Source organism: Schistocerca gregaria, chromosome 1 (assembly GCF_023897955.1).
Source record: "Schistocerca gregaria isolate iqSchGreg1 chromosome 1, iqSchGreg1.2, whole genome shotgun sequence".
Classification (NCBI taxonomy): Eukaryota; Metazoa; Arthropoda; class Insecta; order Orthoptera; family Acrididae; genus Schistocerca; species Schistocerca gregaria.
Genome location: NC_064920.1, coordinates 151,058,690 through 151,072,497, shown reverse-complemented (window position 1 = coordinate 151,072,497; position 13,808 = coordinate 151,058,690). Strand labels below are relative to the sequence as shown.

Below are 13,808 nucleotides of genomic sequence, written 5' to 3'. Positions count from 1 at the left end.
CAGACGGTGCTAAATCTGGACTGTATGGAGGCTGCTGTACGGTGTTGAGATTCAGCCTCCAAAGTTCTGCTGTGGTGGTACGTCAAGTGTCTGGTTTGACATTGCTATGCAGCAGGAAAACATTACCCTTTTGCTCTCGGGCCCTTGGTAGCCGTCATTTCAGATTTCGCAGCGTTGTGATGTAACGCTGTGAATTTGTTGTTGTTCCACGATCAAGGAAATCAACATCGATAACACCATCTGCGTCCCAGAACACTGTGGCCATGATTTTTGGACCTGAGGGCTGCGTCTTGAATTTCTTTTTCTGGGGTGAGTCTTTGTGTCGATATTCCATAGACTGACGTTTCGTCTCCGTGTCGTAATCGTGTACCCACGTTTCGTTTCCTGTCACAATTGAATGGAGAGAGGCGTCATCTTCATTCTCGTAAAGCGAGAGGAGTTCCTGGCAAATTTCAAGTCCGTGCGCTTTCATTTCAGGAGTCAGCATCCGGGGTACCCATCGTGCACAGATCTTCTTATAGCCGAGCAAAGTAATGACGTTCCCCACAAGTTCTTGTGAAATGCCGATTGTGCTTGCAGTTTCTCTCTCTGTGATACGACGATCGTCCTGAATCAATCTGTCACAATTTTTCTTGTGAAACTCTGTGGTTGCTGTCACAGGACGTCAGACTCTTTGTCACGCAGGTCAGATGTTCCCACCTCAACACCTTCAGACTTACTCGCCCAACGACGCCAGTACTCACATCCACACAATCGCGATAAACTGATTTCATTCTCTGATGAATCTCCTTTGGGATGACACCTTCTGCTGTCAAGAATTCAATGACTGCACGTTGCTGAAATCGCACTGACCGACTGTCCGCGCAACCTTCAATACTTTACACTGTATCAACACTACCGTTCAATACTAAGGCTTCCCGCCAACTGGAGCTGTAGAGAAGAGGCTACGGAACAAGCCAGTACCTGCCGCATACCAATGCTGCCAACTGTTGAAGAGTTACAAAGGTGGAGGCATTACTTTTCAGTCAATCCTCGTACCAGTTGACGTCGGAACCAACATCTTGCTGTATCAATAGCCTCTCCACAGTCCATGTACAGCTTCCTGCTGAGTGCATCCTTCATTGAGCCAAACAGATGGAAGTCGGAAGGTGCGAGATCGGGGCTGAAGAATAGATGAGATGGAACAGTCCAGTGAAGTTTTAAAGAGTTCCACTTGGTTGTGAGGCCTTGCGCTGTCATGGAGAAGGAGACGTTTGTTTGCATTTTTGTGGTGACGAACACGCTGGAGTCGTTTCTCCAGTTTCCCGAGGGCAGCGCAGTACACATCAGAGTTGACTATTGCTCCCTGAGGGAGGACCTCAAACAGAATAATCCCTTCAGAGTTCCAGAAGACTGTCTCCATGACTTTACCGGCTGAAGGTGCGGCCTTGAACATTTTCTTAGGAGGAGAGTTGGTGTGGTGCCACTCTATGGAGTGGTCAAAGCGATGAACCCATGTTTCACTGCCTGTGACGATGTTCGACAGATCAACCTGGTAAGCAATTCCGCACAGATGGTCCTTCGTTGCTTCTTATGAGTTTGTCAGGCGGCGAGGAAGCTAGCGCCAGACACCTCAACTAGCCCAACTGGTGGGAGTGTCAGAACTACCAGCAGAGACGTCCAGTTGTGTATCGACGTGTGTGACTGCGATCCGTCGATCTCCACGAATCATTGTGTCCGCACGTTTCAACACTGCAGGAGTCACGACTGTGTGCGGCCGGTCGGCAAGCGAGAGAAGGGTCAGGTTTCCGCGACCGTGTTCCGATGACGACGGACGCCTCACCCAACGACTCACCGCGCTTTTGTTCACTGTCAGGGGTCCTTCCGCAGCTCGTGGTCCAGTGGCCTCTGCATCACGGGGTCCCGAGCTCGATTCCCGGCCGGGTTGGGGATTTTCTCTGCCCGGGGACTGGGTATTTGTGTTGTCCTCATTATTTCTTCATCATCATCATTCGTGACAGTAGCTCAATTGGACTGTGTAAAAATTGGGACTGACGACCGCACTTTTGAGCGCCCCACAAACCAAACATCACCCGACTGCCAGGGGTCCGTAGACATCCTGCAAGGATCTGTGAATATCTGCGATGCTCCGGTTTTTCTCCAAAACAAACACAATGGCAACTCTCTGCTTGGAACACACCTACGTTACTGACACCATTTTGTTATATTTCTTGACGCACTGACAGTGTTCCTCTTCACGAAAATCTGACGACTGAGATTGCTGCCAGACCGCGACACTACATTCGAATACTTCGTCGGAGCCGAGTCGCTGAGGGCCACGGCACTTACTCAGGTGCGCGAAGGTGTGGGGATAACAAGTTACAATCAAATCTGAGCTGTAGAACAGGTTTTGAAATAAAGTCCATTTCAACTGATGTAACAGAGCTTGTGTTTGCCTCGCAGAATGACTGAGCGTAGTTGCTGCAAGGACTCGATTCCGGTTGTCAAGAGACAACGTTTCTTGTTTTTAAGTTGTTGTTTTTGGTTTTCTTAATGACGCTCAGTAGATTCCAGAATCTATTGTCCTTCCACCGTCCATAAAAACCGGAAATAGTATACCTTTAGAGTTACGAAAAAGTTGGTCTTAACCTTTCTGGTTGACTGGACAAGCCATTCTTTTATTTGATTTCTTGGGGTGTTCAGTATGAGCCCACATGATCGTTGTTTCATCTCTCCGTCAGGTTATGTAATTCACGTCTGGGCATTGGTCGCGGTACTGTTCAATAGCCCTTAGACTTTCGCATCGCAACGAAAACTAAGGCCCCGTTTCAAGCGAGTTTTTAGGCGTAAGCTGGAAATTAAACCAAACTTTCTGAACATTATTTCATACAAATACCACGGGACCGACTGAAGACAGCGTACTTAGGGTTCCGTACAAATGTAATTACGTATATAGGTAATTCATCCATCCCGGGAACCGAAAATCCCCACGATTTTTGCCTGTTACCGAAATCGATACTGGCAAAGACGTAAATGGTCGTACTTTTTGATTGCATTGGCTTACAAGCTTAAATGTTTCACGCCGTAGAGAGGCCGTAGACCGAATGTGTGACATTAATTTCAACTTGATACGTCTACCCGTTCCTCATAAAAAGAGGTCTTAACAGACGGATGGACAGAGACGCGCTCGGGTAACAAATCACAAAAAAATTGTTCGTGTGATATGGCTACAAATTAACTATTTCCGGATTGTATCCTATAGCTGTACTGTGAAAGCTTGCTTCCTGCCAAATTTCGTAATTTTAGGTCAACGGAGAGTACTACTGTAGATTTTGACGAGTGAGTTTGGGGGGATCAATGTAAGTGAAACAAATGGCATTATCTCTTGATGCAGTGACATAGAAGCTTAATCTTTTTACAGCGCCGAGGTACAGCAGGCCTTAGTATGTGACATAAATTTCAACTTGATATGTCTACGTATTCCGGATAAAAAGGGTCGCAGATGTCGGACGGATGGAGGCAGGCAGGCAGGCAGGCAGGCAGACTACAAACCGATCCTAACAAGCTTCCGTTTACACCGATCGAGGTACGGCACCGTAAAAAGAAAGTAAAAATTAATTCGATGGAAAACAGATTTAAAAAAATAATTCGCAGATACAAAAAGCGACAGCAAAAGTTTATCCCCAGCAAGATAACTAGTTGCGCAGGAAGGTCGTACGGACAGGAAGCGTATCATCCCGTAGCCTCAACTCTCCTCGATGAAACTGACACGCGAACAGCCTTCTCCGCATCGGGCAGTCTTACATCGCTGGAGGGAAGGCTGTTTTTTGGGGGAAGAAGACGTCTGCCTGGCGCATCGGCTCGTGGCCGCGAGGCAGGCAAAGGTAAGTAGGGGCGGATGGGGTTTCCTGCGGGAGGAAGCGGTAGCTCGGCTCGGCCGGCGGCAGGATATCGGCAATCCGCGGGCAGCGGCTTCCGCGTTTCCGGCAATCTCCGGTCGCGCAGACGTCACGCCGCCTCGCGTCGCGTCGCGTAGCTGGTCGATAGATGGCCGCCGGGGCCGCCCGCCTCGTGATGACGTCACCGACACCTGCCACCGGCGGCATTTCTGTTTGTGGCTACGAAATATACATTGACGCAAAAAAAAAAAGAAATAATAAAACACCAAGAAGGACCTCCGCGACATAAGCGAAAATTAGCAGGCGCTTTTCTACATCTGAAAATAGCAATTATTCAAATTTCGCGCCAGTTGCATGACAGTGGCTCTAGTAGCGGGTCTATGAAGATACAAACCAGGGTTGCTTTAAATACACAGTGTATCGGTCGGGAGCATTGGTTGTCAATGGGATTAGACGCAGTGTTGGTCACGGGAATGTACTTTCGCAAGATGACTGGGTTCCACGACCAGGTGGCACTACCGAAAGTGAAGACCATCGTGTTAGTCGTATGGCTCTGGTGCATCGTACTGCATCTGAGCAGCAGATGCCACCACTGTCACATAACGAACTGTTACAAACCGGTTACTTCAAGGACAGCTCAGAGTCAGGTGCCCTGCAGTCTGCATTCCACTGACCCCAAACCATCGACTTTCACGACTTCAGTGGTGTAAAGAGAGAACTCATTGGAGGCAGGACGGAGGTCTGTTATCTTTTTCTGATGGAATCCGGTTCTGCTTCGGTGCTGGTGATGGCTGTTTGTTGGTGAGAAGTAGGCCAGTTGAGGACCTGCAACCAACCTGTCTGCCTGCTAGACGCACTGGACCTATACCTGGAGCTATGGTCTGTCATGCGATCTCGTATGACAGAAGGAGCAGTTTCGTGGTTATACCATGCATCCTGATCGCAAATTTGTTCTTCAATCTGGCGCGTTTGACCAGTTTTGCTACTTATCATGAACAGCAGTCCGGAGGGAGAAGGTGTTTTCCAACTGGATAACGACACCACCCCCCTCACCCACACACAGTCTTCCCTGATCTCCCCAAACAAACTGAGGACAAGTAAGGAGACCACGATCGGGTGGCAGTCGTCCCTGCGTGCATCTCGCTGGGGTCCACCGTCCTTCGTCAACTCTGCGTTTCCCACACTTGGCTGACCCATGGCCACATTCCCCGTTGTGAGGATACCTCTCACTGCTGATACGGAGCCCGCCTGACGGTGGGCCTCTCACTCATAGACTGTCCTAATACTGGCCTAATTTGGCTGCTTTGAAGTGGCATGTTAATCTTTATACCACGCTCCCTTTAGTGTTAACGGACAACGCCAAAGTGGCTGATCTGGTGGTGTGTTTTGCCCACGAACATGGTTTCTATTCACTCCTGTAAGGTAGGGCTTTTTGGCCTCACTGACCACATGAGGGGTTGGGGGTGCAGCCCTCCACTGCCCCCTCCCTTCTCCCCCTCCACCGTCCGATTCACCCCTTCCCCTTTCTCTCCCACTTCCCCACCACCTCTCCCCGTGTAAAATGTATGTACCTGTATGTTTCTGACACGAGAATAATACAATAATAATAATAATAATAATAATAATAATAATAATTGCATACTTCGCTTTTACGAGACGGTCCTAGATAGAAAAATTCAGAGGATTGTAGACGCCGGTGATCTTAGAGGTTAAGACCCCGTTCGACTTATTCATGTTGGATCCTATCGGCGTGTTGGATGCCGCAGCAAAATGTAACAATGCTCGGTCGCGCGTGTGCCACATTCTCTAGCGTTGCACAAAGGAACGTCTTCAAACAATCCTGAAATTTATATATAAAGGCTCACGAGCCATGTGCGGATGCACAAACAGTGCTCGAACTCTTACGGGAATCGTCAGTAAAGCCGCGAGTAATGAGTAAAATGGGCAGAGGCACTATGAATATAGTGCGGGACAATAAGTTGCGAATGTGGGTCTCACGGGGGGCGCTCTATCGTCTGTGTCTTCTGTGGCTCAGATGGATAGAGCGTCTGCCATGTAAGCAGGAGATCCCAGGTTCGAGTTCCGGTCGGGACACACATTTTCAACTGTCCCCGTTCACTCATATCAACGCCTGTACGCAGCTAAGGGTATTCGTTTCATTGTAATCCTGAAATTGGCACTGTAGAAACTGAAGGTACCGTGATCAACCAACTTTCATGAGAAGAACGTGTCACTGAAGGAGACGATCATTAGTATCAATACCCTCAAACGTAACAAGAAAAGTTGCTGATTTCGTGATTCACGAGCAATATGTGGATTTACGTCAAACTGCAGACCATTTAAATGAAGACTTAATCAAAAAGTTTGCATTTTTTCATACTGAATTCAACACTGTCCTTTGACCAGACAGTCGCAATTATCTTACAAATGGTTCCTTAGCGACCTCACGTTTAATGGAAAATTATTGCTTGTGTTAGCGCTCTTTCACCCACGTCTCTTTTTGCTTTAGTTTTGATACGCTTTGTATGGGTCTATTGTAATTTTCTTGAAGAACATTAATCCCGACAGCTGTAATTTTATTGCTTACTTTATCTTGCCAACCAGTTTCGGTGCCTCATTGACACCATCTTCAGGCACCTACTTTATACACTAGCTAGATATGTCACCTGAACGTCTGTATCACTATTGGAATCACTCAGCTGGTTTCTAAAGAGGTGTGGACATTCACGTCTACAGAGAAGTTTTAGAAATCTATAAAAACCATTTGTGGTGAGTGATCCCCATACTAGCACAGACGTTTAGATGGCTTATCTAGTTTGGTGAATCGGAAGGTGGTGCCAGTGAGGTACCGAAACTGGTAAATGCCATGTGACTAGGGCCTCCCGTCGTGTAGACCGTTCGCCGGGTGCAAGTCTTTCGATTTGACGCCACTTCGACCACTTGCGTGGCGATGGGGATGTGGTGGTGGTGGTGGTGGTGGTGGTGGTGGTGGTGGTGGTGGTGGTGGTGGTGGTGGTGGTGGTGATGATTAGGACCACACACCACTTAGTTCCTGAGCGGAGAAAATCTCCGACCCAGTCGGGAATCGAACCCGATCCCTTAGGATTGACATTCTGTCGCGCTGACCACTCAGCTACCGGAGGCGAACACCGAAACTGGTACTCAAACAAGATAAGTAATAAAATTACGGCTGTCGGGATTCATTTTCTTCAAGTTTTCAACCAGCCGCAGTTCCATTCCATTTACACATGATGGAACAATAGAAATTATAATTTTGGGCTATAGCGGAATATGAAAGAATGGCAGAAGCGGTTGGAATAATCACCTATTTCGAACGGTCGTGGACTATTGAGACGAAAGTGGCGCCATGCATCGGTATAGGGCACGTCTGGGTTGTGCGCCTGTATCGCGTCACAGTGGTGACGTAGGGAAGTGTGACGCGTGTGAGTGGGCGTCGCGATTGCTTGTGCATTGAACTCCCCCGTAAACGCGGCGGGCGCTAGAAATAGACGAGTGGCAATTCCTGGCGCTATGCTACCTCCGCGCGGACAGAATTACCCAGCTCCGGCGCGTCAGCATAGAATACATAGCTTAGCACAGTGCGGCAGCCAGCAGCAGTCGCTGCACCGCGCCCCTCCCGTGCCTTCGTAAACACGGCGCTGCACGTCTCCTAACATCCCCCCTCCCCCTCCTCCTCCTTATGCAGAGTCCAAGAACGCTCTTTGGCGTCGCTGTGATCTCGTCCATATGACGTGCGGCGTGCGCAATTTCGCTGCTCGCCGTAATTACACCACGTTTTAGCTGCGTCGTACGCTTAGGGAAGTGCTATATGTGAGGGAGTCCAGACTCATTTTGATCAGCAGCCTAACTGGCAGCACTCATAAAATCCAGGTCACTGGATCGGAAATCGTACGCCACTAGCAACCTACGCTCTACTTCCCGCTGGTTCCCTGCCGCGTTCTTTGATATCTGGGGGCAGACGGCTCTGGATAATCGTTGAAATATTGGGGGTTATTATTAAATTGCAGCTACTCGCAGAGGTGCAGTGTGGGCTGTAATAATCATATGGCAGCAATACTTAGTAAATGTTGTAATACGGAACAGATTTACATTGGAACAAAAAATTAGTACCAATTTTGGCCACCAGGTGCAAATCTGGCGCTGTGAACGCAAGAAAGACAAATACAAATGCTTCCCTGTGTAATGAAATAGGAATGGAGCATGGGTGGATCAGGTCAAACAAGTGACAAAGGTGGGATTGTTGATTTTATTATTAACAATGTGTTTAATATGAGCACCGAAGGCGTCGATGAGATACTGCACCCACAAAATGACGTGCTTAACAGTTGCTAGCAGCAGTTTCGGTGGAAATGGAAAATGGATTCAGTAGTATCTGGATATGTAATCCATCCGACAAAAAATCATATAAAATGCAAAGTGGATCTAGTCAAAAGAAAAGAAAAACCGCCAGCATATCATCAAGAAGATACAAGAAAGCAACGGAAAAATTCCAACGACCATCGCATTTTACATTGAGCCCACCAACTGCCTCCGCCATACTTGTAAAAAATAGGACCACGCTTATAAAATAAGAGTTATCAGCCGCGAACAGCAGAATGTCCTTTCGGCGTGCACACAAAGACGCGAACACCGCATACAGTGCGTCAAGAGTGAAGTTAGGCGTGTTACATTTGAAGGGGGCTTATTAATGTTCTTGTTTTTTTCGGAGGTGACTCTAACCTTTGTTATTCTGTAGGTTATATTATATTTATTTTAATGACTAAAAATGAGTCTTTGCCTCAAGTTTTCAACGCATACGATTGCCCCTGGTCGTGATGCCTTGATGTTTGGGTTGTCAATCTTGTATGCATACACTATGCATGCACTTTAAACTTTAGCTATTTTTGCTCGGTATGCTGAAAATGAGAAGGGTGGATCACATAACTAATGAGGAGTTATTTGAATAGAATTGGGGAGAAGAGGAGTTTGTGGCACAACTTGAACAGAAGAAGGGATCGGTTGGTAGGACATATTCGGAGGCATCAAGGGATCACAAATTTAGCAATGGAGGGCAGCGTGGAGGGTAAAAATCGTAGAGGGAGACCGAGAGATGAATACACTAAGCAGATTCAGAAGGATGTAGGTTGCAGTAAGTACTGGGAGATGAAGAAGCTTGCACAGGATAGAGCAATATATATATATATATATATATATATATATATATATTAAGTTACTAGTTTTACGCAGTTTTTGTATTTCATTAATCTTCCATACCTGGGCACCTCTTTGCTGCACTGTACGCGGTGATTGCATCTTGATCTGTCACAGTAGTATTTGTGTGCACCCCAAACGGACATTGTGCTGCGTGTGACTCATACCACGTGTATTTTGGAAGCGTGGCCGCCGGCCATAGTGGCCGTGCGGTTCTAGGCGCTACAGTCTGGAACCACGAGACCGCTTTGGTCGCAGGTTCGAATCCTGCCTCGAGCATGGATGTGTGTGACCTTAGGTTAGTTAGGTTTAATTAGTTAGACGGATGACCTCAGAAGTTAAGTCGCATAGTGCTCAGAGCCATTCGAACCATTTTTTTAAGCGTGCCCCTATTTTATATTGCTATGGCGGAGTCAGCTGGTGGGATGAAGGTAACATTTGGTAGGCGTTGAAATTTTTTCGCCACCTTCTTGTACCTTCTTGATGATATACTGGAGGTTTTGTTTTCTTTTGACCAGGTCCACTTTGCACTTAATGTTTTTATGACTGAAGGATTACGTATCCACCTAATGTCCCGTCCATTTTCCATTTTATATGGCTTTATGACGGATGGGTTACATATCTAGCTATTTTACACAACATGATTTTGCAGTGATTGTGCTATTCCAAATAACTATGCGTGTACGAAGGAATATTGCATCGTATTTCTGAACAGCACAGGCACTGCAATAAGTGTCTCCCGTGTATGGGAATATACGGGTACAGGTTGTAGGCACGTGATTAACGACATATGGAAGTTAGTCTAGCCGTGAGTTGTGCACGGATAGCCTAATGGTTAGGCGAACGCTCGCCATGAGCGGGAAATCCGGCTTCGATTCCCGGTCCGGCACGAATTTTCATTCATTCCGTTATACAGCTGATTGTTGTCCATATTCGCAACTGTGAATATATTTCATGTAAGCTATTAATACTTTCAGTTCATTTTACCGGCGTTGCCGTCCAAGATAGGACCATGTCCCTTTCTCTATTTGTTTCTAATTTATTGTTTTTTTGTTTTTGTAGACGATCTAATGATCGCCAAAAAGGTGAAACGCGTCATTGACATTTATTAATTTCGAAACCAAAACTGTTTTTATTCTGAAACTACTAAAATGGCTCGCTCACGACTTTCTGCGCGATCTTCGGATGTAAGCAACAGTGCAGCACAGACAATGTTTTTCGAGGATTTGTCGTTGTTCTTTTCCATTCTCGGAAAACCTGTACTTACGTGACCGGCTAATGTGACAGCTTGTCACCAAAGGATCAGTAAATCATTTGCAAGTTTTCCGTTGTCGTCTCTGTGCTCAGGGTAATATTAAAGTGGAAATGCCAATGATATCTGAGAGAGAGGCCGCAGCATTAGCAGGAGGAGTGGAGACGCGCCTGTTTATAGGAAGCGACGGGAGGAGGAGGACGTGTGTGTGTGTGTGTGTGTGTGTGTGTGTGTGTGTGTGTGTTCTTCCCTTCCGCTTGTGTTGGCTCCCCGGGCTGAGTTGCTGCGTCATCGCCGGACGCTAATTAATAGGGGACCACGGATAGGACACGCAGGAGCTGTTGTGGCCTCTACAAGGACAGGGGCCCCATCCCCATGTAGCACCACCCAGTCTGTGCTCTAAATCTGGCAGCACGCTACTGAAATCTCTCGTCACGTTGCGGCATTTCCTGTACGGTGCTTTTGTGTTGCACTGGGGCAGCTAGACATCTACCATTAACATGCAGCTGAAAAATTTACGTTACCTCTTTAGGTCACCGTGACTAGTTTTTAATCGTACCGGTGTAAATAGGTTGGGTGGTTTTGGGGAAGGAGACCAGACAGCGAGGTCATCGGTCTCATCGTATTAGGGAAGGATAGGTAAGGAAGTCGGCCGTGCCCTTTTCAAAGGAACCATCCCGGCATTTGCCTGAAGAGGTTTAGGGAAATCACGGAAAACCTAAATCAGGATGGCTGGACGTTGGATTGAACCGTCGTGCTCCCGGTGTAAATGATTCCAGACTATTTTGATGATCACTGCTTACGCAGTTTTAAAAGCATCACAACAAAAGCCCCCTAAATAGGAAGCTTACAAGAAATTCTTATCTGACGGCACTTTGCGTAATTAAGACAGAAGACAACGAGAAACTGTGCAGAGTCGATTTTACATTTACGTTCGAAAATGAGAATGATATGCACGGATGAGAGAACCTACAGTTCGATTAAAATCACTTAATAGTCGACATATAACGCGTTGTAGCTGGTATCCTCCAGTGAGAAAGCTCAACATCACACTCGAACCGTTCGCCGTTGCCAAACTGCCACAACAAATGACCAGTTCACTTGCAATTGCTCGTCCAGCTTTTTTTTCTTGATGTGCTTGGATCCCGAATGCAAAATAGGAGTCAATCTGAGTTTGCTTTTGGTGCATGTTAAGCCATATACCGCTGCATACGAAATGGAGCTAACATACTAGATTTTTCTTTAAACTTGACAACGAGGTCTATATCTATATCGAGAAAATGGGTTGTATTTAGTGTACTGACTTCCGATCGTGTGCGCTCACGATAGAGTGAACGTATTCATCACATCCGTCATATCATATAAACCTTTCGATATACCAAAAAGAGGTTGGCAAATGACACCACGTAAAGTGGAGAGTATTTAGCCACAGAGTTAACATGCGAAACATTCTTACCCACCGCGACATACGGGTGACTACAGATTTTTTCAATGAATTTTTTTAAATTACCATCGATAGCTGATGAAATCAGAATTAGTATGGTTTGTAACAACACAAATGTAGAACTCGCGCTTCTGTTTTTATACTGCGCATGAACTTTTCATAAGCTGTTGTCCTTACTTGTCCTCACCTGTTTGTTTAATAAAGACTGTTTCAGGGTGCTATCGCAGTTGCAACTGCATTAGCGTGATGAAACTCTGTAAACTCCACCGTGTTTTGACAAGGCGACAAGACCGGCAAAGAAGGTGTACAAGACAGCCGAAAATAAATCGCTCCCTCCTTTGAAATTTCAGCGCAATCGTGTACCCATCGTGTTTCTAGTAATAAACGATTTACTTGTCAAATTATTGGTTATACTGGCGTAACCGGTTGATACGATTGCTTGCAGACTCGCAGGCGATACCTTATTTCTGTCTGATGAGCGTTAGTGTGAAGGGTTCAATCGTAAAACAACACCTCCGCGACCACACTGTCTCGTCCGCAAGGAACCCCCCCCCCCCGCTCCCCCCCTTCCTCCACCCCACCCTCCCGCGCCTCCCTTCCCCGCCCCCCCCCCCACACTATCACACTATCGTTGTCTCCACCCCGACGGCGCCGTCTACGCTGCTAGGGGCAAAATATTGTAATACTGTACGCACTCTCCTAGCCACTGATTAGCCGAGCGGTCTAAGGCGCTGCAGTCATGGACTGTGCGGCTGGTCCCGGCGGAGGTTAGAGTCCTCCGTCGGGCATGGGTGTGTGTGTGTTTGTCCTTAGGATAATATAGGTTAAGTAGCGTGTAAGCTTAGGGACTGCTGAGCTTAGCAGTAAACTCCCCGTAAGATTTCACACACATTTGCTAGCCATTCAACTCTTTTTAGGGCAGCTGGTGCAATATGTCGATCACCATTCCAACTACGTTAAGTACATGGCGGAACAAAAATTATACCACTTAATTCAGAAGTCTTGACTCGTCCAGAATGAAGGTAGGTTTGTCGAACCACCCACTGCACGTGATGTGGCAGTTTCCATCACGATCGAGAGAGGTCAGTAGTAGTATTCCCACACAGTGTGTGTGCACTGTGGGTTTCGCCCACTACGACTGAGTGCGTGCTTCCGTTTTTACGTGATATATTGTTGATTCCGCTTTATATTATAGGTGAGATAATGACTTACGTGCGTTCAGAAGCAATGTTGAATTCAAGGTTCTGCGTTATATTGTGCAGAAGACGACTATTTCACAAATAACTCGGAGCTCAAAATATGTACTAGCAAGCATCAACGATGCTCCAGAAGTACCTTCAGGTCAGTGTTCATCAGACAAAGATGCAGAGTGTACTGGTGACGATCAAGATTGCATGCCAGCTGCATCTCAAAGCAGGGTGAGAAGGGTTATGATAAGCTGTACAAGTTACGAGCGCTTTTGTCTTTGCTGGGTAACAATTTCAGGTCTTGCTTCACGGACAGTCACGCTGCATGAAGTGTCACGCGTGGCAGGTTCTTCTATTTTAAGAATAAATATTGCATCAAGTAACGCCACCAAAGTTTTCGGAAATCTCTTTTGTAAAAAACATCTTGATGTCAATGTTCTTATTCTAATGTAATTGTGTAACATTTCACCAGTTTTTTTTATAAAATTGTTCGAGGAATGAAAGACTTGTGTGATAAGGGTCGAAATTTGTGTCATATTTATGTGCCTGAAATAGTTAACAGGTTTATGAAAAGGGTGTTGCTGCTCACCATATAGCGGAGATGTTGAGTCGTGGATAGGCACAATAAAATGACAGTCGGAAAATGAGATTTTTGCCAACAAGGCCTTCGTCGGAGATAGCACGCGCGCGCGTGTGTTTGTTTGTTTGTTTGTGTGTGTGTGTGTGTGTGTGTGTGTGTGTGTGTGTGTGTGTGTGTGTGTGTGTCGCGACGCAGGCTCATTTTCTGACAGTCTTTTTTGTTGTGCCTACCTGCTGCTCAGTGTCTCCCGCTATAT

At 46.6% G+C, this 13,808-nt stretch overlaps 1 protein-coding gene across 7 annotated transcripts in view; it reads left to right on the top strand.

Annotated features, from left to right (window-relative positions):
- The window catches only part of LOC126335027 (rhotekin-like), a 1,081,506-nt gene that overhangs the window by 1,041,886 nt on the left and 25,812 nt on the right, over window positions 1–13,808 (top strand). The window lies entirely within an intron of this gene.